Source organism: Eleutherodactylus coqui, chromosome 7 (assembly GCF_035609145.1).
Source record: "Eleutherodactylus coqui strain aEleCoq1 chromosome 7, aEleCoq1.hap1, whole genome shotgun sequence".
Classification (NCBI taxonomy): Eukaryota; Metazoa; Chordata; class Amphibia; order Anura; family Eleutherodactylidae; genus Eleutherodactylus; species Eleutherodactylus coqui.
In genome coordinates, this window is record NC_089843.1 from 49,182,305 (window position 1) to 49,205,620 (window position 23,316).

At 45.4% G+C, this 23,316-nt stretch overlaps 23 non-coding genes across 23 annotated transcripts; all 23 read left to right on the plus strand.

Moving 5' to 3' along the window:
• The first annotated feature begins 1,288 nt into the window (after window positions 1-1,288).
• Window positions 1,289-1,371, plus strand: TRNAL-CAG (transfer RNA leucine (anticodon CAG)). Its single transcript has one exon. It is a non-coding gene; the product is annotated as a tRNA-Leu (tRNA).
• An 824-nt stretch (window positions 1,372-2,195) lies between these two features.
• On the plus strand, window positions 2,196-2,278 carry TRNAL-CAG (transfer RNA leucine (anticodon CAG)). The gene has a single exon. It is a non-coding gene; the product is annotated as a tRNA-Leu (tRNA).
• An 885-nt stretch (window positions 2,279-3,163) lies between these two features.
• On the plus strand, window positions 3,164-3,246 carry TRNAL-CAG (transfer RNA leucine (anticodon CAG)). Its single transcript has one exon. It is a non-coding gene; the product is annotated as a tRNA-Leu (tRNA).
• Window positions 3,247-4,031: 785 nt separating this feature from the next.
• On the plus strand, window positions 4,032-4,114 carry TRNAL-CAG (transfer RNA leucine (anticodon CAG)). Its single transcript has one exon. It is a non-coding gene; the product is annotated as a tRNA-Leu (tRNA).
• Window positions 4,115-4,999: 885 nt separating this feature from the next.
• On the plus strand, window positions 5,000-5,082 carry TRNAL-CAG (transfer RNA leucine (anticodon CAG)). Its single transcript has one exon. It is a non-coding gene; the product is annotated as a tRNA-Leu (tRNA).
• Window positions 5,083-5,927: 845 nt separating this feature from the next.
• On the plus strand, window positions 5,928-6,010 carry TRNAL-CAG (transfer RNA leucine (anticodon CAG)). Its single transcript has one exon. It is a non-coding gene; the product is annotated as a tRNA-Leu (tRNA).
• Window positions 6,011-6,894: 884 nt separating this feature from the next.
• TRNAL-CAG (transfer RNA leucine (anticodon CAG)) lies at window positions 6,895-6,977 on the plus strand. The gene has a single exon. It is a non-coding gene; the product is annotated as a tRNA-Leu (tRNA).
• An 845-nt stretch (window positions 6,978-7,822) lies between these two features.
• Window positions 7,823-7,905, plus strand: TRNAL-CAG (transfer RNA leucine (anticodon CAG)). The gene has a single exon. It is a non-coding gene; the product is annotated as a tRNA-Leu (tRNA).
• A 785-nt stretch (window positions 7,906-8,690) lies between these two features.
• On the plus strand, window positions 8,691-8,773 carry TRNAL-CAG (transfer RNA leucine (anticodon CAG)). The gene has a single exon. It is a non-coding gene; the product is annotated as a tRNA-Leu (tRNA).
• An 885-nt stretch (window positions 8,774-9,658) lies between these two features.
• TRNAL-CAG (transfer RNA leucine (anticodon CAG)) lies at window positions 9,659-9,741 on the plus strand. Its single transcript has one exon. It is a non-coding gene; the product is annotated as a tRNA-Leu (tRNA).
• An 845-nt stretch (window positions 9,742-10,586) lies between these two features.
• On the plus strand, window positions 10,587-10,669 carry TRNAL-CAG (transfer RNA leucine (anticodon CAG)). Its single transcript has one exon. It is a non-coding gene; the product is annotated as a tRNA-Leu (tRNA).
• An 884-nt stretch (window positions 10,670-11,553) lies between these two features.
• On the plus strand, window positions 11,554-11,636 carry TRNAL-CAG (transfer RNA leucine (anticodon CAG)). Its single transcript has one exon. It is a non-coding gene; the product is annotated as a tRNA-Leu (tRNA).
• Window positions 11,637-12,421: 785 nt separating this feature from the next.
• TRNAL-CAG (transfer RNA leucine (anticodon CAG)) lies at window positions 12,422-12,504 on the plus strand. Its single transcript has one exon. It is a non-coding gene; the product is annotated as a tRNA-Leu (tRNA).
• Window positions 12,505-13,389: 885 nt separating this feature from the next.
• Window positions 13,390-13,472, plus strand: TRNAL-CAG (transfer RNA leucine (anticodon CAG)). Its single transcript has one exon. It is a non-coding gene; the product is annotated as a tRNA-Leu (tRNA).
• Window positions 13,473-14,317: 845 nt separating this feature from the next.
• TRNAL-CAG (transfer RNA leucine (anticodon CAG)) lies at window positions 14,318-14,400 on the plus strand. Its single transcript has one exon. It is a non-coding gene; the product is annotated as a tRNA-Leu (tRNA).
• Window positions 14,401-15,284: 884 nt separating this feature from the next.
• TRNAL-CAG (transfer RNA leucine (anticodon CAG)) lies at window positions 15,285-15,367 on the plus strand. The gene has a single exon. It is a non-coding gene; the product is annotated as a tRNA-Leu (tRNA).
• Window positions 15,368-16,251: 884 nt separating this feature from the next.
• On the plus strand, window positions 16,252-16,334 carry TRNAL-CAG (transfer RNA leucine (anticodon CAG)). The gene has a single exon. It is a non-coding gene; the product is annotated as a tRNA-Leu (tRNA).
• An 845-nt stretch (window positions 16,335-17,179) lies between these two features.
• On the plus strand, window positions 17,180-17,262 carry TRNAL-CAG (transfer RNA leucine (anticodon CAG)). Its single transcript has one exon. It is a non-coding gene; the product is annotated as a tRNA-Leu (tRNA).
• Window positions 17,263-18,146: 884 nt separating this feature from the next.
• On the plus strand, window positions 18,147-18,229 carry TRNAL-CAG (transfer RNA leucine (anticodon CAG)). Its single transcript has one exon. It is a non-coding gene; the product is annotated as a tRNA-Leu (tRNA).
• An 884-nt stretch (window positions 18,230-19,113) lies between these two features.
• On the plus strand, window positions 19,114-19,196 carry TRNAL-CAG (transfer RNA leucine (anticodon CAG)). Its single transcript has one exon. It is a non-coding gene; the product is annotated as a tRNA-Leu (tRNA).
• An 884-nt stretch (window positions 19,197-20,080) lies between these two features.
• On the plus strand, window positions 20,081-20,163 carry TRNAL-CAG (transfer RNA leucine (anticodon CAG)). The gene has a single exon. It is a non-coding gene; the product is annotated as a tRNA-Leu (tRNA).
• Window positions 20,164-21,047: 884 nt separating this feature from the next.
• TRNAL-CAG (transfer RNA leucine (anticodon CAG)) lies at window positions 21,048-21,130 on the plus strand. The gene has a single exon. It is a non-coding gene; the product is annotated as a tRNA-Leu (tRNA).
• A 1,800-nt stretch (window positions 21,131-22,930) lies between these two features.
• On the plus strand, window positions 22,931-23,013 carry TRNAL-CAG (transfer RNA leucine (anticodon CAG)). Its single transcript has one exon. It is a non-coding gene; the product is annotated as a tRNA-Leu (tRNA).
• The last annotated feature ends 303 nt before the right edge of the window (window positions 23,014-23,316 follow it).

The following is a 23,316-nucleotide window of genomic DNA, read 5'->3' on the forward strand; positions in this document are numbered from 1 at the left end:
CTCAATCAGATCGTGGAAGATCACCACCAGTAAGTGACAAACTGATCCAGTCTTTATACTTCATCCCAAGAATTGGACTCTTAATGTCACCATTTTTTCTTTGCGCTTTGCATTTTTTTTTCACACCTGCGTATTTGAGGATAGCTGCATGATCTTTCCTGGAGGCGTGGGTTCAAATCCCACCCCATGACAGCCAAGTGTTTGCTCTTAGTGCGCAAGTGCAGACTTGCAGATGTTGACAAGTGCCTCAATTTTATGCTTAACGCTTACCATAATGTCTAGTATCACCACGAAGCGCCAAAGCATACTGCCACATGAGAGTCAGGATGGCCGAGCGGTCTAAGGCGCTGCGTTCATGTCGCAGTCTCCTTTGGAGGCGTGGGTTCGAATCCCACTTCTGACAGGCTAGCTTTTCCTTAAATATTAAGCAAGGCCATTTTTCTCAGGGCTCCCGAAGTCAACTTTGAAAGCAGTTTGAGGAACAAGAAACCCTCCATCAGAAAGGGGAAAAAAAACACCACGCCAATCCCTTTTCTTCCTGCTTCATAGGCCTCTGGTCTGGTTAAACCACGGGGTGTGAGTTTCATTCTCACTGGTGCCTAACTTCTAGGCTGATGCTCAAAAGGAACATTGGAACCCCGTTAGCCAGTAGAACATAATATGCTTGTTCTCGGGGAGAGAAGCTAATTAACCTTGCAGATAAGATTCCTTTGAATGGTCAATTGATGTTGCTGCAAGCTTTGGAAACCACTCAGGTTTCTTTTTCAGGGTTCTGATAGGATATATCTGAAGAAACATTTATACACATACTAGGCTGATGTCAAAATCCTGCTTCTAAACCAGCAACTTGAAGAAAGGTAGAAAAAGTCCTTCAAGCTTTCCTCCGTTCAACCTTTGAATGCGAAATACTCAATCAGATCGTGGAAGATCACCACCAGTAAGTGACAAACTGATCCAGTCTTTATACTTCATCCCAAGAATTGGACTCTTAATGTCACCATTTTTTCTTTGCGCTTTGCATTTTTTTTTCACACCTGCGTATTTGAGGATAGCTGCATGATCTTTCCTGGAGGCGTGGGTTCAAATCCCACCCCATGACAGCCAAGTGTTTGCTCTTACGCGTCACGGATTGGGATTCCAGCGGGGGTCTGTGTGAGGAGCGGCAAAGTTGCTCTGTTCTGCGCAAGTACAGACTTGCAGATGTTGACAAGTGCCTCAATTTTATGCTTAACGCTTACCATGATGTCTAGTATCACCACGAAGCGCCAAAGCATACTGCCACATGAGAGTCAGGATGGCCGAGCGGTCTAAGGCGCTGCGTTCAGGTCGCAGTCTCCTCTGGAGGCGTGGGTTCGAATCCCACTTCTGACAGGCTAGCTTTTCCTTAAATATTAAGCAAGGCCATTTTTCTCAGGGCTCCCGAAGTCAACTTTGAAAGCAGTTTGAGGAACAAGAAACCCTCCATCAGAAAGGGGAAAAAAACACCACGCCAATCCCTTTTCTTCCTGCTTCATAGGCCACTGGTCTGGTTAAACCACGGGGTGTGAGTTTCATTCTCACTGGTGCCTAACTTCTAGGCTGATGCTCAAAAGGAACATTGGAACCCCGTTAGCCAGTAGAACATAATATGCTTGTTCTCGGGGAGAGAAGCTAATTAACCTTGCAGATAAGATTCCTTTGAATGGTCAATTGATGTTGCTGCAAGCTTTGGAAACCACTCAGGTTTCTTTTTCAGGGTTCTGATAGGATATATCTGAAGAAACATTTATACACATACTAGGCTGATGTCAAAATCCTGCTTCTAAACCAGCAACTTGAAGAAAGGTAGAAAAAGTCCTTCAAGCTTTCCTCCGTTCAACCTTTGAATGCGAAATACTCAATCAGATCGTGGAAGATCACCACCAGTAAGTGACAAACTGATCCAGTCTTTATACTTCATCCCAAGAATTGGACTCTTAATGTCACCATTTTTTCTTTGCGCTTTGCATTTTTTTTTCACACCTGCGTATTTGAGGATAGCTGCATGATCTTTCCTGGAGGCGTGGGTTCAAATCCCACCCCATGACAGCCAAGTGTTTGCTCTTAGTGCGCAAGTGCAGACTTGCAGATGTTGACAAGTGCCTCAATTTTATGCTTAACGCTTACCATAATGTCTAGTATCACCACGAAGCGCCAAAGCATACTGCCACATGAGAGTCAGGATGGCCGAGCGGTCTAAGGCGCTGCGTTCAGGTCGCAGTCTCCTCTGGAGGCGTGGGTTCGAATCCCACTTCTGACAGGCTAGCTTTTCCTTAAATATTAAGCAAGGCCATTTTTCTCAGGGCTCCCGAAGTCAACTTTGAAAGCAGTTTGAGGAACAAGAAACCCTCCATCAGAAAGGGGAAAAAAAACACCACGCCAATCCCTTTTCTTCCTGCTTCATAGGCCTCTGGTCTGGTTAAACCACGGGGTGTGAGTTTCATTCTCACTGGTGCCTAACTTCTAGGCTGATGCTCAAAAGGAACATTGGAACCCCGTTAGCCAGTAGAACATAATATGCTTGTTCTCGGGGAGAGAAGCTAATTAACCTTGCAGATAAGATTCCTTTGAATGGTCAATTGATGTTGCTGCAAGCTTTGGAAACCACTCAGGTTTCTTTTTCAGGGTTCTGATAGGATATATCTGAAGAAACATTTATACACATACTAGGCTGATGTCAAAATCCTGCTTCTAAACCAGCAACTTGAAGAAAGGTAGAAAAAGTCCTTCAAGCTTTCCTCCGTTCAACCTTTGAATGCGAAATACTCAATCAGATCGTGGAAGATCACCACCAGTAAGTGACAAACTGATCCAGTCTTTATACTTCATCCCAAGAATTGGACTCTTAATGTCACCATTTTTTCTTTGCGCTTTGCATTTTTTTTTCACACCTGCGTATTTGAGGATAGCTGCATGATCTTTCCTGGAGGCGTGGGTTCAAATCCCACCCCATGACAGCCAAGTGTTTGCTCTTACGCGTCACGGATTGGGATTCCAGCGGGGGTCTGTGTGAGGAGCGGCAAAGTTGCTCTGTTCTGCGCAAGTACAGACTTGCAGATGTTGACAAGTGCCTCAATTTTATGCTTAACGCTTACCATGATGTCTAGTATCACCACGAAGCGCCAAAGCATACTGCCACATGCGAGTCAGGATGGCCGAGCGGTCTAAGGCGCTGAGTTCAGGTCGCAGTCTCCTCTGGAGGCGTGGGTTCGAATCCCACTTCTGACAGGCTAGCTCCCGAAGTCAACTTTGAAAGCAGTTTGAGGAACAAGAAACCCTCCATCAGAAAGGGGAAAAAAACACCACGCCAATCCCTTTTCTTCCTGCTTCATAGGCCACTGGTCTGGTTAAACCACGGGGTGTGAGTTTCATTCTCACTGGTGCCTAACTTCTAGGCTGATGCTCAAAAGGAACATTGGAACCCCGTTAGCCAGTAGAACATAATATGCTTGTTCTCGGGGAGAGAAGCTAATTAACCTTGCAGATAAGATTCCTTTGAATGGTCAATTGATGTTGCTGCAAGCTTTGGAAACCACTCAGGTTTCTTTTTCAGGGTTCTGATAGGATATATCTGAAGAAACATTTATACACATACTAGGCTGATGTCAAAATCCTGCTTCTAAACCAGCAACTTGAAGAAAGGTAGAAAAAGTCCTTCAAGCTTTCCTCCGTTCAACCTTTGAATGCGAAATACTCAATCAGATCGTGGAAGATCACCACCAGTAAGTGACAAACTGATCCAGTCTTTATACTTCATCCCAAGAATTGGACTCTTAATGTCACCATTTTTTCTTTGCGCTTTGCATTTTTTTTTCACACCTGCGTATTTGAGGATAGCTGCATGATCTTTCCTGGAGGCGTGGGTTCAAATCCCACCCCATGACAGCCAAGTGTTTGCTCTTAGTGCGCAAGTGCAGACTTGCAGATGTTGACAAGTGCCTCAATTTTATGCTTAACGCTTACCATAATGTCTAGTATCACCACGAAGCGCCAAAGCATACTGCCACATGAGAGTCAGGATGGCCGAGCGGTCTAAGGCGCTGCGTTCAGGTCGCAGTCTCCTCTGGAGGCGTGGGTTCGAATCCCACTTCTGACAGGCTAGCTTTTCCTTAAATATTAAGCAAGGCCATTTTTCTCAGGGCTCCCGAAGTCAACTTTGAAAGCAGTTTGAGGAACAAGAAACCCTCCATCAGAAAGGGGAAAAAAAACACCACGCCAATCCCTTTTCTTCCTGCTTCATAGGCCTCTGGTCTGGTTAAACCACGGGGTGTGAGTTTCATTCTCACTGGTGCCTAACTTCTAGGCTGATGCTCAAAAGGAACATTGGAACCCCGTTAGCCAGTAGAACATAATATGCTTGTTCTCGGGGAGAGAAGCTAATTAACCTTGCAGATAAGATTCCTTTGAATGGTCAATTGATGTTGCTGCAAGCTTTGGAAACCACTCAGGTTTCTTTTTCAGGGTTCTGATAGGATATATCTGAAGAAACATTTATACACATACTAGGCTGATGTCAAAATCCTGCTTCTAAACCAGCAACTTGAAGAAAGGTAGAAAAAGTCCTTCAAGCTTTCCTCCGTTCAACCTTTGAATGCGAAATACTCAATCAGATCGTGGAAGATCACCACCAGTAAGTGACAAACTGATCCAGTCTTTATACTTCATCCCAAGAATTGGACTCTTAATGTCACCATTTTTTCTTTGCGCTTTGCATTTTTTTTTCACACCTGCGTATTTGAGGATAGCTGCATGATCTTTCCTGGAGGCGTGGGTTCAAATCCCACCCCATGACAGCCAAGTGTTTGCTCTTACGCGTCACGGATTGGGATTCCAGCGGGGGTCTGTGTGAGGAGCGGCAAAGTTGCTCTGTTCTGCGCAAGTACAGACTTGCAGATGTTGACAAGTGCCTCAATTTTATGCTTAACGCTTACCATGATGTCTAGTATCACCACGAAGCGCCAAAGCATACTGCCACATGAGAGTCAGGATGGCCGAGCGGTCTAAGGCGCTGCGTTCAGGTCGCAGTCTCCTCTGGAGGCGTGGGTTCGAATCCCACTTCTGACAGGCTAGCTCCCGAAGTCAACTTTGAAAGCAGTTTGAGGAACAAGAAACCCTCCATCAGAAAGGGGAAAAAAACACCACGCCAATCCCTTTTCTTCCTGCTTCATAGGCCACTGGTCTGGTTAAACCACGGGGTGTGAGTTTCATTCTCACTGGTGCCTAACTTCTAGGCTGATGCTCAAAAGGAACATTGGAACCCCGTTAGCCAGTAGAACATAATATGCTTGTTCTCGGGGAGAGAAGCTAATTAACCTTGCAGATAAGATTCCTTTGAATGGTCAATTGATGTTGCTGCAAGCTTTGGAAACCACTCAGGTTTCTTTTTCAGGGTTCTGATAGGATATATCTGAAGAAACATTTATACACATACTAGGCTGATGTCAAAATCCTGCTTCTAAACCAGCAACTTGAAGAAAGGTAGAAAAAGTCCTTCAAGCTTTCCTCCGTTCAACCTTTGAATGCGAAATACTCAATCAGATCGTGGAAGATCACCACCAGTAAGTGACAAACTGATCCAGTCTTTATACTTCATCCCAAGAATTGGACTCTTAATGTCACCATTTTTTCTTTGCGCTTTGCATTTTTTTTTCACACCTGCGTATTTGAGGATAGCTGCATGATCTTTCCTGGAGGCGTGGGTTCAAATCCCACCCCATGACAGCCAAGTGTTTGCTCTTACGCGTCACGGATTGGGATTCCAGCGGGGGTCTGTGTGAGGAGCGGCAAAGTTGCTCTGTTCTGCGCAAGTACAGACTTGCAGATGTTGACAAGTGCCTCAATTTTATGCTTAACGCTTACCATGATGTCTAGTATCACCACGAAGCGCCAAAGCATACTGCCACATGAGAGTCAGGATGGCCGAGCGGTCTAAGGCGCTGCGTTCAGGTCGCAGTCTCCTCTGGAGGCGTGGGTTCGAATCCCACTTCTGACAGGCTAGCTTTTCCTTAAATATTAAGCAAGGCCATTTTTCTCAGGGCTCCCGAAGTCAACTTTGAAAGCAGTTTGAGGAACAAGAAACCCTCCATCAGAAAGGGGAAAAAAACACCACGCCAATCCCTTTTCTTCCTGCTTCATAGGCCACTGGTCTGGTTAAACCACGGGGTGTGAGTTTCATTCTCACTGGTGCCTAACTTCTAGGCTGATGCTCAAAAGGAACATTGGAACCCCGTTAGCCAGTAGAACATAATATGGTTGTTCTCGGGGAGAGAAGCTAATTAACCTTGCAGATAAGATTCCTTTGAATGGTCAATTGATGTTGCTGCAAGCTTTGGAAACCACTCAGGTTTCTTTTTCAGGGTTCTGATAGGATATATCTGAAGAAACATTTATACACATACTAGGCTGATGTCAAAATCCTGCTTCTAAACCAGCAACTTGAAGAAAGGTAGAAAAAGTCCTTCAAGCTTTCCTCCGTTCAACCTTTGAATGCGAAATACTCAATCAGATCGTGGAAGATCACCACCAGTAAGTGACAAACTGATCCAGTCTTTATACTTCATCCCAAGAATTGGACTCTTAATGTCACCATTTTTTCTTTGCGCTTTGCATTTTTTTTTCACACCTGCGTATTTGAGGATAGCTGCATGATCTTTCCTGGAGGCGTGGGTTCAAATCCCACCCCATGACAGCCAAGTGTTTGCTCTTACGCGTCACGGATTGGGATTCCAGCGGGGGTCTGTGTGAGGAGCGGCAAAGTTGCTCTGTTCTGCGCAAGTGCAGACTTGCAGATGTTGACAAGTGCCTCAATTTTATGCTTAACGCTTACCATGATGTCTAGTATCACCACGAAGCGCCAAAGCATACTGCCACATGAGAGTCAGGATGGCCGAGCGGTCTAAGGCGCTGCGTTCAGGTTGCAGTCTCCTCTGGAGGCGTGGGTTCGAATCCCACTTCTGACAGGCTAGCTCCCGAAGTCAACTTTGAAAGCAGTTTGAGGAACAAGAAACCCTCCATCAGAAAGGGGAAAAAAACACCACGCCAATCCCTTTTCTTCCTGCTTCATAGGCCACTGGTCTGGTTAAACCACGGGGTGTGAGTTTCATTCTCACTGGTGCCTAACTTCTAGGCTGATGCTCAAAAGGAACATTGGAACCCCGTTAGCCAGTAGAACATAATATGCTTGTTCTCGGGGAGAGAAGCTAATTAACCTTGCAGATAAGATTCCTTTGAATGGTCAATTGATGTTGCTGCAAGCTTTGGAAACCACTCAGGTTTCTTTTTCAGGGTTCTGATAGGATATATCTGAAGAAACATTTATACACATACTAGGCTGATGTCAAAATCCTGCTTCTAAACCAGCAACTTGAAGAAAGGTAGAAAAAGTCCTTCAAGCTTTCCTCCGTTCAACCTTTGAATGCGAAATACTCAATCAGATCGTGGAAGATCACCACCAGTAAGTGACAAACTGATCCAGTCTTTATACTTCATCCCAAGAATTGGACTCTTAATGTCACCATTTTTTCTTTGCGCTTTGCATTTTTTTTTCACACCTGCGTATTTGAGGATAGCTGCATGATCTTTCCTGGAGGCGTGGGTTCAAATCCCACCCCATGACAGCCAAGTGTTTGCTCTTACGCGTCACGGATTGGGATTCCAGCGGGGGTCTGTGTGAGGAGCGGCAAAGTTGCTCTGTTCTGCGCAAGTGCAGACTTGCAGATGTTGACAAGTGCCTCAATTTTATGCTTAACGCTTACCATGATGTCTAGTATCACCACGAAGCGCCAAAGCATACTGCCACATGAGAGTCAGGATGGCCGAGCGGTCTAAGGCGCTGCGTTCAGGTTGCAGTCTCCTCTGGAGGCGTGGGTTCGAATCCCACTTCTGACAGGCTAGCTCCCGAAGTCAACTTTGAAAGCAGTTTGAGGAACAAGAAACCCTCCATCAGAAAGGGGAAAAAAACACCACGCCAATCCCTTTTCTTCCTGCTTCATAGGCCACTGGTCTGGTTAAACCACGGGGTGTGAGTTTCATTCTCACTGGTGCCTAACTTCTAGGCTGATGCTCAAAAGGAACATTGGAACCCCGTTAGCCAGTAGAACATAATATGCTTGTTCTCGGGGAGAGAAGCTAATTAACCTTGCAGATAAGATTCCTTTGAATGGTCAATTGATGTTGCTGCAAGCTTTGGAAACCACTCAGGTTTCTTTTTCAGGGTTCTGATAGGATATATCTGAAGAAACATTTATACACATACTAGGCTGATGTCAAAATCCTGCTTCTAAACCAGCAACTTGAAGAAAGGTAGAAAAAGTCCTTCAAGCTTTCCTCCGTTCAACCTTTGAATGCGAAATACTCAATCAGATCGTGGAAGATCACCACCAGTAAGTGACAAACTGATCCAGTCTTTATACTTCATCCCAAGAATTGGACTCTTAATGTCACCATTTTTTCTTTGCGCTTTGCATTTTTTTTTCACACCTGCGTATTTGAGGATAGCTGCATGATCTTTCCTGGAGGCGTGGGTTCAAATCCCACCCCATGACAGCCAAGTGTTTGCTCTTAGTGCGCAAGTGCAGACTTGCAGATGTTGACAAGTGCCTCAATTTTATGCTTAACGCTTACCATGATGTCTAGTATCACCACGAAGCGCCAAAGCATACTGCCACATGAGAGTCAGGATGGCCGAGCGGTCTAAGGCGCTGCGTTCAGGTCGCAGTCTCCTCTGGAGGCGTGGGTTCGAATCCCACTTCTGACAGGCTAGCTTTTCCTTAAATATTAAGCAAGGCCATTTTTCTCAGGGCTCCCGAAGTCAACTTTGAAAGCAGTTTGAGGAACAAGAAACCCTCCATCAGAAAGGGGAAAAAAAACACCACGCCAATCCCTTTTCTTCCTGCTTCATAGGCCTCTGGTCTGGTTAAACCACGGGGTGTGAGTTTCATTCTCACTGGTGCCTAACTTCTAGGCTGATGCTCAAAAGGAACATTGGAACCCCGTTAGCCAGTAGAACATAATATGCTTGTTCTCGGGGAGAGAAGCTAATTAACCTTGCAGATAAGATTCCTTTGAATGGTCAATTGATGTTGCTGCAAGCTTTGGAAACCACTCAGGTTTCTTTTTCAGGGTTCTGATAGGATATATCTGAAGAAACATTTATACACATACTAGGCTGATGTCAAAATCCTGCTTCTAAACCAGCAACTTGAAGAAAGGTAGAAAAAGTCCTTCAAGCTTTCCTCCGTTCAACCTTTGAATGCGAAATACTCAATCAGATCGTGGAAGATCACCACCAGTAAGTGACAAACTGATCCAGTCTTTATACTTCATCCCAAGAATTGGACTCTTAATGTCACCATTTTTTCTTTGCGCTTTGCATTTTTTTTTCACACCTGCGTATTTGAGGATAGCTGCATGATCTTTCCTGGAGGCGTGGGTTCAAATCCCACCCCATGACAGCCAAGTGTTTGCTCTTACGCGTCACGGATTGGGATTCCAGCGGGGGTCTGTGTGAGGAGCGGCAAAGTTGCTCTGTTCTGCGCAAGTACAGACTTGCAGATGTTGACAAGTGCCTCAATTTTATGCTTAACGCTTACCATGATGTCTAGTATCACCACGAAGCGCCAAAGCATACTGCCACATGAGAGTCAGGATGGCCGAGCGGTCTAAGGCGCTGCGTTCAGGTCGCAGTCTCCTCTGGAGGCGTGGGTTCGAATCCCACTTCTGACAGGCTAGCTCCCGAAGTCAACTTTGAAAGCAGTTTGAGGAACAAGAAACCCTCCATCAGAAAGGGGAAAAAAACACCACGCCAATCCCTTTTCTTCCTGCTTCATAGGCCACTGGTCTGGTTAAACCACGGGGTGTGAGTTTCATTCTCACTGGTGCCTAACTTCTAGGCTGATGCTCAAAAGGAACATTGGAACCCCGTTAGCCAGTAGAACATAATATGCTTGTTCTCGGGGAGAGAAGCTAATTAACCTTGCAGATAAGATTCCTTTGAATGGTCAATTGATGTTGCTGCAAGCTTTGGAAACCACTCAGGTTTCTTTTTCAGGGTTCTGATAGGATATATCTGAAGAAACATTTATACACATACTAGGCTGATGTCAAAATCCTGCTTCTAAACCAGCAACTTGAAGAAAGGTAGAAAAAGTCCTTCAAGCTTTCCTCCGTTCAACCTTTGAATGCGAAATACTCAATCAGATCGTGGAAGATCACCACCAGTAAGTGACAAACTGATCCAGTCTTTATACTTCATCCCAAGAATTGGACTCTTAATGTCACCATTTTTTCTTTGCGCTTTGCATTTTTTTTTCACACCTGCGTATTTGAGGATAGCTGCATGATCTTTCCTGGAGGCGTGGGTTCAAATCCCACCGCATGACAGCCAAGTGTTTGCTCTTACGCGTCACGGATTGGGATTCCAGCGGGGGTCTGTGTGAGGAGCGGCAAAGTTGCTCTGTTCTGCGCAAGTACAGACTTGCAGATGTTGACAAGTGCCTCAATTTTATGCTTAACGCTTACCATGATGTCTAGTATCACCACGAAGCGCCAAAGCATACTGCCACATGAGAGTCAGGATGGCCGAGCGGTCTAAGGCGCTGCGTTCAGGTCGCAGTCTCCTCTGGAGGCGTGGGTTCGAATCCCACTTCTGACAGGCTAGCTTTTCCTTAAATATTAAGCAAGGCCATTTTTCTCAGGGCTCCCGAAGTCAACTTTGAAAGCAGTTTGAGGAACAAGAAACCCTCCATCAGAAAGGGGAAAAAAACACCACGCCAATCCCTTTTCTTCCTGCTTCATAGGCCACTGGTCTGGTTAAACCACGGGGTGTGAGTTTCATTCTCACTGGTGCCTAACTTCTAGGCTGATGCTCAAAAGGAACATTGGAACCCCGTTAGCCAGTAGAACATAATATGCTTGTTCTCGGGGAGAGAAGCTAATTAACCTTGCAGATAAGATTCCTTTGAATGGTCAATTGATGTTGCTGCAAGCTTTGGAAACCACTCAGGTTTCTTTTTCAGGGTTCTGATAGGATATATCTGAAGAAACATTTATACACATACTAGGCTGATGTCAAAATCCTGCTTCTAAACCAGCAACTTGAAGAAAGGTAGAAAAAGTCCTTCAAGCTTTCCTCCGTTCAACCTTTGAATGCGAAATACTCAATCAGATCGTGGAAGATCACCACCAGTAAGTGACAAACTGATCCAGTCTTTATACTTCATCCCAAGAATTGGACTCTTAATGTCACCATTTTTTCTTTGCGCTTTGCATTTTTTTTTCACACCTGCGTATTTGAGGATAGCTGCATGATCTTTCCTGGAGGCGTGGGTTCAAATCCCACCCCATGACAGCCAAGTGTTTGCTCTTACGCGTCACGGATTGGGATTCCAGCGGGGGTCTGTGTGAGGAGCGGCAAAGTTGCTCTGTTCTGCGCAAGTGCAGACTTGCAGATGTTGACAAGTGCCTCAATTTTATGCTTAACGCTTACCATGATGTCTAGTATCACCACGAAGCGCCAAAGCATACTGCCACATGAGAGTCAGGATGGCCGAGCGGTCTAAGGCGCTGCGTTCAGGTTGCAGTCTCCTCTGGAGGCGTGGGTTCGAATCCCACTTCTGACAGGCTAGCTCCCGAAGTCAACTTTGAAAGCAGTTTGAGGAACAAGAAACCCTCCATCAGAAAGGGGAAAAAAACACCACGCCAATCCCTTTTCTTCCTGCTTCATAGGCCACTGGTCTGGTTAAACCACGGGGTGTGAGTTTCATTCTCACTGGTGCCTAACTTCTAGGCTGATGCTCAAAAGGAACATTGGAACCCCGTTAGCCAGTAGAACATAATATGCTTGTTCTCGGGGAGAGAAGCTAATTAACCTTGCAGATAAGATTCCTTTGAATGGTCAATTGATGTTGCTGCAAGCTTTGGAAACCACTCAGGTTTCTTTTTCAGGGTTCTGATAGGATATATCTGAAGAAACATTTATACACATACTAGGCTGATGTCAAAATCCTGCTTCTAAACCAGCAACTTGAAGAAAGGTAGAAAAAGTCCTTCAAGCTTTCCTCCGTTCAACCTTTGAATGCGAAATACTCAATGAGATCGTGGAAGATCACCACCAGTAAGTGACAAACTGATCCAGTCTTTATACTTCATCCCAAGAATTGGACTCTTAATGTCACCATTTTTTCTTTGCGCTTTGCATTTTTTTTTCACACCTGCGTATTTGAGGATAGCTGCATGATCTTTCCTGGAGGCGTGGGTTCAAATCCCACCCCATGACAGCCAAGTGTTTGCTCTTAGTGCGCAAGTGCAGACTTGCAGATGTTGACAAGTGCCTCAATTTTATGCTTAACGCTTACCATAATGTCTAGTATCACCACGAAGCGCCAAAGCATACTGCCACATGAGAGTCAGGATGGCCGAGCGGTCTAAGGCGCTGCGTTCAGGTCGCAGTCTCCTCTGGAGGCGTGGGTTCGAATCCCACTTCTGACAGGCTAGCTTTTCCTTAAATATTAAGCAAGGCCATTTTTCTCAGGGCTCCCGAAGTCAACTTTGAAAGCAGTTTGAGGAACAAGAAACCCTCCATCAGAAAGGGGAAAAAAAACACCACGCCAATCCCTTTTCTTCCTGCTTCATAGGCCTCTGGTCTGGTTAAACCACGGGGTGTGAGTTTCATTCTCACTGGTGCCTAACTTCTAGGCTGATGCTCAAAAGGAACATTGGAACCCCGTTAGCCAGTAGAACATAATATGCTTGTTCTCGGGGAGAGAAGCTAATTAACCTTGCAGATAAGATTCCTTTGAATGGTCAATTGATGTTGCTGCAAGCTTTGGAAACCACTCAGGTTTCTTTTTCAGGGTTCTGATAGGATATATCTGAAGAAACATTTATACACATACTAGGCTGATGTCAAAATCCTGCTTCTAAACCAGCAACTTGAAGAAAGGTAGAAAAAGTCCTTCAAGCTTTCCTCCGTTCAACCTTTGAATGCGAAATACTCAATCAGATCGTGGAAGATCACCACCAGTAAGTGACAAACTGATCCAGTCTTTATACTTCATCCCAAGAATTGGACTCTTAATGTCACCATTTTTTCTTTGCGCTTTGCATTTTTTTTTCACACCTGCGTATTTGAGGATAGCTGCATGATCTTTCCTGGAGGCGTGGGTTCAAATCCCACCCCATGACAGCCAAGTGTTTGCTCTTACGCGTCACGGATTGGGATTCCAGCGGGGGTCTGTGTGAGGAGCGGCAAAGTTGCTCTGTTCTGCGCAAGTACAGACTTGCAGATGTTGACAAGTGCCTCAATTTTATGCTTAACGCTTACCATGATGTCTAGTATCACCACGAAGCGCCAAAGCATACTGCCACATGAGAGTCAGGATGGCCGAGCGGTCTAAGGCGCTGCGTTCAGGTCGCAGTCTCCTCTGGAGGCGTGGGTTCGAATCCCACTTCTGACAGGCTAGCTCCCGAAGTCAACTTTGAAAGCAGTTTGAGGAACAAGAAACCCTCCATCAGAAAGGGGAAAAAAACACCACGCCAATCCCTTTTCTTCCTGCTTCATAGGCCACTGGTCTGGTTAAACCACGGGGTGTGAGTTTCATTCTCACTGGTGCCTAACTTCTAGGCTGATGCTCAAAAGGAACATTGGAACCCCGTTAGCCAGTAGAACATAATATGCTTGTTCTCGGGGAGAGAAGCTAATTAACCTTGCAGATAAGATTCCTTTGAATGGTCAATTGATGTTGCTGCAAGCTTTGGAAACCACTCAGGTTTCTTTTTCAGGGTTCTGATAGGATATATCTGAAGAAACATTTATACACATACTAGGCTGATGTCAAAATCCTGCTTCTAAACCAGCAACTTGAAGAAAGGTAGAAAAAGTCCTTCAAGCTTTCCTCCGTTCAACCTTTGAATGCGAAATACTCAATCAGATCGTGGAAGATCACCACCAGTAAGTGACAAACTGATCCAGTCTTTATACTTCATCCCAAGAATTGGACTCTTAATGTCACCATTTTTTCTTTGCGCTTTGCACTTTTTTTTCACACCTGCGTATTTGAGGATAGCTGCATGATCTTTCCTGGAGGCGTGGGTTCAAATCCCACCGCATGACAGCCAAGTGTTTGCTCTTACGCGTCACGGATTGGGATTCCAGCGGGGGTCTGTGTGAGGAGCGGCAAAGTTGCTCTGTTCTGCGCAAGTACAGACTTGCAGATGTTGACAAGTGCCTCAATTTTATGCTTAACGCTTACCATGATGTCTAGTATCACCACGAAGCGCCAAAGCATACTGCCACATGAGAGTCAGGATGGCCGAGCGGTCTAAGGCGCTGCGTTCAGGTCGCAGTCTCCTCTGGAGGCGTGGGTTCGAATCCCACTTCTGACAGGCTAGCTTTTCCTTAAATATTAAGCAAGGCCATTTTTCTCAGGGCTCCCGAAGTCAACTTTGAAAGCAGTTTGAGGAACAAGAAACCCTCCATCAGAAAGGGGAAAAAAACACCACGCCAATCCCTTTTCTTCCTGCTTCATAGGCCACTGGTCTGGTTAAACCACGGGGTGTGAGTTTCATTCTCACTGGTGCCTAACTTCTAGGCTGATGCTCAAAAGGAACATTGGAACCCCGTTAGCCAGTAGAACATAATATGCTTGTTCTCGGGGAGAGAAGCTAATTAACCTTGCAGATAAGATTCCTTTGAATGGTCAATTGATGTTGCTGCAAGCTTTGGAAACCACTCAGGTTTCTTTTTCAGGGTTCTGATAGGATATATCTGAAGAAACATTTATACACATACTAGGCTGATGTCAAAATCCTGCTTCTAAACCAGCAACTTGAAGAAAGGTAGAAAAAGTCCTTCAAGCTTTCCTCCGTTCAACCTTTGAATGCGAAATACTCAATCAGATCGTGGAAGATCACCACCAGTAAGTGACAAACTGATCCAGTCTTTATACTTCATCCCAAGAATTGGACTCTTAATGTCACCATTTTTTCTTTGCGCTTTGCATTTTTTTTTCACACCTGCGTATTTGAGGATAGCTGCATGATCTTTCCTGGAGGCGTGGGTTCAAATCCCACCCCATGACAGCCAAGTGTTTGCTCTTACGCGTCACGGATTGGGATTCCAGCGGGGGTCTGTGTGAGGAGCGGCAAAGTTGCTCTGTTCTGCGCAAGTACAGACTTGCAGATGTTGACAAGTGCCTCAATTTTATGCTTAACGCTTACCATGATGTCTAGTATCACCACGAAGCGCCAAAGCATACTGCCACATGAGAGTCAGGATGGCCGAGCGGTCTAAGGCGCTGCGTTCAGGTCGCAGTCTCCTCTGGAGGCGTGGGTTCGAATCCCACTTCTGACAGGCTAGCTTTTCCTTAAATATTAAGCAAGGCCATTTTTCTCAGGGCTCCCGAAGTCAACTTTGAAAGCAGTTTGAGGAACAAGAAACCCTCCATCAGAAAGGGGAAAAAAACACCACGCCAATCCCTTTTCTTCCTGCTTCATAGGCCACTGGTCTGGTTAAACCACGGGGTGTGAGTTTCATTCTCACTGGTGCCTAACTTCTAGGCTGATGCTCAAAAGGAACATTGGAACCCCGTTAGCCAGTAGAACATAATATGGTTGTTCTCGGGGAGAGAAGCTAATTAACCTTGCAGATAAGATTCCTTTGAATGGTCAATTGATGTTGCTGCAAGCTTTGGAAACCACTCAGGTTTCTTTTTCAGGGTTCTGATAGGATATATCTGAAGAAACATTTATACACATACTAGGCTGATGTCAAAATCCTGCTTCTAAACCAGCAACTTGAAGAAAGGTAGAAAAAGTCCTTCAAGCTTTCCTCCGTTCAACCTTTGAATGCGAAATACTCAATCAGATCGTGGAAGATCACCACCAGTAAGTGACAAACTGATCCAGTCTTTATACTTCATCCCAAGAATTGGACTCTTAATGTCACCATTTTTTCTTTGCGCTTTGCATTTTTTTTTCACACCTGCGTATTTGAGGATAGCTGCATGATCTTTCCTGGAGGCGTGGGTTCAAATCCCACCCCATGACAGCCAAGTGTTTGCTCTTACGCGTCACGGATTGGGATTCCAGCGGGGGTCTGTGTGAGGAGCGGCAAAGTTGCTCTGTTCTGCGCAAGTGCAGACTTGCAGATGTTGACAAGTGCCTCAATTTTATGCTTAACGCTTACCATGATGTCTAGTATCACCACGAAGCGCCAAAGCATACTGCCACATGAGAGTCAGGATGGCCGAGCGGTCTAAGGCGCTGCGTTCAGGTTGCAGTCTCCTCTGGAGGTGTGGGTTCGAATCCCACTTCTGACAGGCTAGCTCCCGAAGTCAACTTTGAAAGCAGTTTGAGGAACAAGAAACCCTCCATCAGAAAGGGGAAAAAAACACCACGCCAATCCCTTTTCTTCCTGCTTCATAGGCCACTGGTCTGGTTAAACCACGGGGTGTGAGTTTCATTCTCACTGGTGCCTAACTTCTAGGCTGATGCTCAAAAGGAACATTGGAACCCCGTTAGCCAGTAGAACATAATATGCTTGTTCTCGGGGAGAGAAGCTAATTAACCTTGCAGATAAGATTCCTTTGAATGGTCAATTGATGTTGCTGCAAGCTTTGGAAACCACTCAGGTTTCTTTTTCAGGGTTCTGATAGGATATATCTGAAGAAACATTTATACACATACTAGGCTGATGTCAAAATCCTGCTTCTAAACCAGCAACTTGAAGAAAGGTAGAAAAAGTCCTTCAAGCTTTCCTCCGTTCAACCTTTGAATGCGAAATACTCAATCAGATCGTGGAAGATCACCACCAGTAAGTGACAAACTGATCCAGTCTTTATACTTCATCCCAAGAATTGGACTCTTAATGTCACCATTTTTTCTTTGCGCTTTGCATTTTTTTTTCACACCTGCGTATTTGAGGATAGCTGCATGATCTTTCCTGGAGGCGTGGGTTCAAATCCCACCCCATGACAGCCAAGTGTTTGCTCTTACGCGTCACGGATTGGGATTCCAGCGGGGGTCTGTGTGAGGAGCGGCAAAGTTGCTCTGTTCTGCGCAAGTGCAGACTTGCAGATGTTGACAAGTGCCTCAATTTTATGCTTAACGCTTACCATGATGTCTAGTATCACCACGAAGCGCCAAAGCATACTGCCACATGAGAGTCAGGATGGCCGAGCGGTCTAAGGCGCTGCGTTCAGGTCGCAGTCTCCTCTGGAGGCGTGGGTTCGAATCCCACTTCTGACAGGCTAGCTTTTCCTTAAATATTAAGCAAGGCCATTTTTCTCAGGGCTCCCGAAGTCAACTTTGAAAGCAGTTTGAGGAACAAGAAACCCTCCATCAGAAAGGGGAAAAAAACACCACGCCAATCCCTTTTCTTCCTGCTTCATAGGCCACTGGTCTGGTTAAACCACGGGGTGTGAGTTTCATTCTCACTGGTGCCTAACTTCTAGGCTGATGCTCAAAAGGAACATTGGAACCCCGTTAGCCAGTAGAACATAATATGCTTGTTCTCGGGGAGAGAAGCTAATTAACCTTGCAGATAAGATTCCTTTGAATGGTCAATTGATGTTGCTGCAAGCTTTGGAAACCACTCAGGTTTCTTTTTCAGGGTTCTGATAGGATATATCTGAAGAAACATTTATACACATACTAGGCTGATGTCAAAATCCTGCTTCTAAACCAGCAACTTGAAGAAAGGTAGAAAAAGTCCTTCAAGCTTTCCTCCGTTCAACCTTTGAATGCGAAATACTCAATCAGATCGTGGAAGATCACCACCAGTAAGTGACAAACTGATCCAGTCTTTATACTTCATCCCAAGAATTGGACTCTTAATGTCACCATTTTTTCTTTGCGCTTTGCATTTTTTTTTCACACCTGCGTATTTGAGGATAGCTGCATGATCTTTCCTGGAGGCGTGGGTTCAAATCCCACCCCATGACAGCCAAGTGTTTGCTCTTACGCGTCACGGATTGGGATTCCAGCGGGGGTCTGTGTGAGGAGCGGCAAAGTTGCTCTGTTCTGCGCAAGTACAGACTTGCAGATGTTGACAAGTGCCTCAATTTTATGCTTAACGCTTACCATGATGTCTAGTATCACCACGAAGCGCCAAAGCATACTGCCACATGAGAGTCAGGATGGCCGAGCGGTCTAAGGCGCTGCGTTCAGGTCGCAGTCTCCTCTGGAGGCGTGGGTTCGAATCCCACTTCTGACAGGCTAGCTTTTCCTTAAATATTAAGCAAGGCCATTTTTCTCAGGGCTCCCGAAGTCAACTTTGAAAGCAGTTTGAGGAACAAGAAACCCTCCATCAGAAAGGGGAAAAAAACACCACGCCAATCCCTTTTCTTCCTGCTTCATAGGCCACTGGTCTGGTTAAACCACAGGGTGTGAGTTTCATTCTCACTGGTGCCTAACTTCTAGGCTGATGCTCAAAAGGAACATTGGAACCCCGTTAGCCAGTAGAACATAATATGCTTGTTCTCGGGGAGAGAAGCTAATTAACCTTGCAGATAAGATTCCTTTGAATGGTCAATTGATGTTGCTGCAAGCTTTGGAAACCACTCAGGTTTCTTTTTCAGGGTTCTGATAGGATATATCTGAAGAAACATTTATACACATACTAGGCTGATGTCAAAATCCTGCTTCTAAACCAGCAACTTGAAGAAAGGTAGAAAAAGTCCTTCAAGCTTTCCTCCGTTCAACCTTTGAATGCGAAATACTCAATCAGATCGTGGAAGATCACCACCAGTAAGTGACAAACTGATCCAGTCTTTATACTTCATCCCAAGAATTGGACTCTTAATGTCACCATTTTTTCTTTGCGCTTTGCATTTTTTTTTCACACCTGCGTATTTGAGGATAGCTGCATGATCTTTCCTGGAGGCGTGGGTTCAAATCCCACCCCATGACAGCCAAGTGTTTGCTCTTACGCGTCACGGATTGGGATTCCAGCGGGGGTCTGTGTGAGGAGCGGCAAAGTTGCTCTGTTCTGCGCAAGTACAGACTTGCAGATGTTGACAAGTGCCTCAATTTTATGCTTAACGCTTACCATGATGTCTAGTATCACCACGAAGCGCCAAAGCATACTGCCACATGAGAGTCAGGATGGCCGAGCGGTCTAAGGCGCTGCGTTCAGGTCGCAGTCTCCTCTGGAGGCGTGGGTTCGAATCCCACTTCTGACAGGCTAGCTTTTCCTTAAATATTAAGCAAGGCCATTTTTCTCAGGGCTCCCGAAGTCAACTTTGAAAGCAGTTTGAGGAACAAGAAACCCTCCATCAGAAAGGGGAAAAAAACACCACGCCAATCCCTTTTCTTCCTGCTTCATAGGCCACTGGTCTGGTTAAACCACGGGGTGTGAGTTTCATTCTCACTGGTGCCTAACTTCTAGGCTGATGCTCAAAAGGAACATTGGAACCCCGTTAGCCAGTAGAACATAATATGCTTGTTCTCGGGGAGAGAAGCTAATTAACCTTGCAGATAAGATTCCTTTGAATGGTCAATTGATGTTGCTGCAAGCTTTGGAAACCACTCAGGTTTCTTTTTCAGGGTTCTGATAGGATATATCTGAAGAAACATTTATACACATACTAGGCTGATGTCAAAATCCTGCTTCTAAACCAGCAACTTGAAGAAAGGTAGAAAAAGTCCTTCAAGCTTTCCTCCGTTCAACCTTTGAATGCGAAATACTCAATCAGATCGTGGAAGATCACCACCAGTAAGTGACAAACTGATCCAGTCTTTATACTTCATCCCAAGAATTGGACTCTTAATGTCACCATTTTTTCTTTGCGCTTTGCATTTTTTTTTCACACCTGCGTATTTGAGGATAGCTGCATGATCTTTCCTGGAGGCGTGGGTTCAAATCCCACCCCATGACAGCCAAGTGTTTGCTCTTACGCGTCACGGATTGGGATTCCAGCGGGGGTCTGTGTGAGGAGCGGCAAAGTTGCTCTGTTCTGCGCAAGTACAGACTTGCAGATGTTGACAAGTGCCTCAATTTTATGCTTAACGCTTACCATGATGTCTAGTATCACCACGAAGCGCCAAAGCATACTGCCACATGAGAGTCAGGATGGCCGAGCGGTCTAAGGCGCTGCGTTCAGGTCGCAGTCTCCTCTGGAGGCGTGGGTTCGAATCCCACTTCTGACAGGCTAGCTTTTCCTTAAATATTAAGCAAGGCCATTTTTCTCAGGGCTCCCGAAGTCAACTTTGAAAGCAGTTTGAGGAACAAGAAACCCTCCATCAGAAAGGGGAAAAAAACACCACGCCAATCCCTTTTCTTCCTGCTTCATAGGCCACTGGTCTGGTTAAACCACAGGGTGTGAGTTTCATTCTCACTGGTGCCTAACTTCTAGGCTGATGCTCAAAAGGAACATTGGAACCCCGTTAGCCAGTAGAACATAATATGCTTGTTCTCGGGGAGAGAAGCTAATTAACCTTGCAGATAAGATTCCTTTGAATGGTCAATTGATGTTGCTGCAAGCTTTGGAAACCACTCAGGTTTCTTTTTCAGGGTTCTGATAGGATATATCTGAAGAAACATTTATACACATACTAGGCTGATGTCAAAATCCTGCTTCTAAACCAGCAACTTGAAGAAAGGTAGAAAAAGTCCTTCAAGCTTTCCTCCGTTCAACCTTTGAATGCGAAATACTCAATCAGATCGTGGAAGATCACCACCAGTAAGTGACAAACTGATCCAGTCTTTATACTTCATCCCAAGAATTGGACTCTTAATGTCACCATTTTTTCTTTGCGCTTTGCATTTTTTTTTCACACCTGCGTATTTGAGGATAGCTGCATGATCTTTCCTGGAGGCGTGGGTTCAAATCCCACCCCATGACAGCCAAGTGTTTGCTCTTACGCGTCACGGATTGGGATTCCAGCGGGGGTCTGTGTGAGGAGCGGCAAAGTTGCTCTGTTCTGCGCAAGTGCAGACTTGCAGATGTTGACAAGTGCCTCAATTTTATGCTTAACGCTTACCATGATGTCTAGTATCACCACGAAGCGCCAAAGCATACTGCCACATGAGAGTCAGGATGGCCGAGCGGTCTAAGGCGCTGCGTTCAGGTTGCAGTCTCCTCTGGAGGCGTGGGTTCGAATCCCACTTCTGACAGGCTAGCTCCCGAAGTCAACTTTGAAAGCAGTTTGAGGAACAAGAAACCCTCCATCAGAAAGGGGAAAAAAACACCACGCCAATCCCTTTTCTTCCTGCTTCATAGGCCACTGGTCTGGTTAAACCACGGGGTGTGAGTTTCATTCTCACTGGTGCCTAACTTCTAGGCTGATGCTCAAAAGGAACATTGGAACCCCGTTAGCCAGTAGAACATAATATGCTTGTTCTCGGGGAGAGAAGCTAATTAACCTTGCAGATAAGATTCCTTTGAATGGTCAATTGATGTTGCTGCAAGCTTTGGAAACCACTCAGGTTTCTTTTTCAGGGTTCTGATAGGATATATCTGAAGAAACATTTATACACATACTAGGCTGATGTCAAAATCCTGCTTCTAAACCAGCAACTTGAAGAAAGGTAGAAAAAGTCCTTCAAGCTTTCCTCCGTTCAACCTTTGAATGCGAAATACTCAATCAGATCGTGGAAGATCACCACCAGTAAGTGACAAACTGATCCAGTCTTTATACTTCATCCCAAGAATTGGACTCTTAATGTCACCATTTTTTCTTTGCGCTTTGCATTTTTTTTTCACACCTGCGTATTTGAGGATAGCTGCATGATCTTTCCTGGAGGCGTGGGTTCAAATCCCACCCCATGACAGCCAAGTGTTTGCTCTTACGCGTCACGGATTGGGATTCCAGCGGGGGTCTGTGTGAGGAGCGGCAAAGTTGCTCTGTTCTGCGCAAGTGCAGACTTGCAGATGTTGACAAGTGCCTCAATTTTATGCTTAACGCTTACCATGATGTCTAGTATCACCACGAAGCGCCAAAGCATACTGCCACATGAGAGTCAGGATGGCCGAGCGGTCTAAGGCGCTGCGTTCAGGTCGCAGTCTCCTCTGGAGGCGTGGGTTCTGACAGGCTAGCTTTTCCTTAAATATTAAGCAAGGCCATTTTTCTCAGGGCTCCCGAAGTCAACTTTGAAAGCAGTTTGAGGAACAAGAAACCCTCCATCAGAAAGGGGAAAAAAACACCACGCCAATCCCTTTTCTTCCTGCTTCATAGGCCACTGGTCTGGTTAAACCACGGGGTGTGAGTTTCATTCTCACTGGTGCCTAACTTCTAGGCTGATGCTCAAAAGGAACATTGGAACCCCGTTAGCCAGTAGAACATAATATGCTTGTTCTCGGGGAGAGAAGCTAATTAACCTTGCAGATAAGATTCCTTTGAATGGTCAATTGATGTTGCTGCAAGCTTTGGAAACCACTCAGGTTTCTTTTTCAGGGTTCTGATAGGATATATCTGAAGAAACATTTATACACATACTAGGCTGATGTCAAAATCCTGCTTCTAAACCAGCAACTTGAAGAAAGGTAGAAAAAGTCCTTCAAGCTTTCCTCCGTTCAACCTTTGAATGCGAAATACTCAATCAGATCGTGGAAGATCACCACCAGTAAGTGACAAACTGATCCAGTCTTTATACTTCATCCCAAGAATTGGACTCTTAATGTCACCATTTTTTCTTTGCGCTTTGCATTTTTTTTTCACACCTGCGTATTTGAGGATAGCTGCATGATCTTTCCTGGAGGCGTGGGTTCAAATCCCACCCCATGACAGCCAAGTGTTTGCTCTTACGCGTCACGGATTGGGATTCCAGCGGGGGTCTGTGTGAGGAGCGGCAAAGTTGCTCTGTTCTGCGCAAGTACAGACTTGCAGATGTTGACAAGTGCCTCAATTTTATGCTTAACGCTTACCATGATGTCTAGTATCACCACGAAGCGCCAAAGCATACTGCCACATGAGAGTCAGGATGGCCGAGCGGTCTAAGGCGCTGCGTTCAGGTCGCAGTCTCCTCTGGAGGCGTGGGTTCGAATCCCACTTCTGACAGGCTAGCTTTTCCTTAAATATTAAGCAAGGCCATTTTTCTCAGGGCTCCCGAAGTCAACTTTGAAAGCAGTTTGAGGAACAAGAAACCCTCCATCAGAAAGGGGAAAAAAACACCACGCCAATCCCTTTTCTTCCTGCTTCATAGGCCACTGGTCTGGTTAAACCACGGGGTGTGAGTTTCATTCTCACTGGTGCCTAACTTCTAGGCTGATGCTCAAAAGGAACATTGGAACCCCGTTAGCCAGTAGAACATAATATGCTTGTTCTCGGGGAGAGAAGCTAATTAACCTTGCAGATAAGATT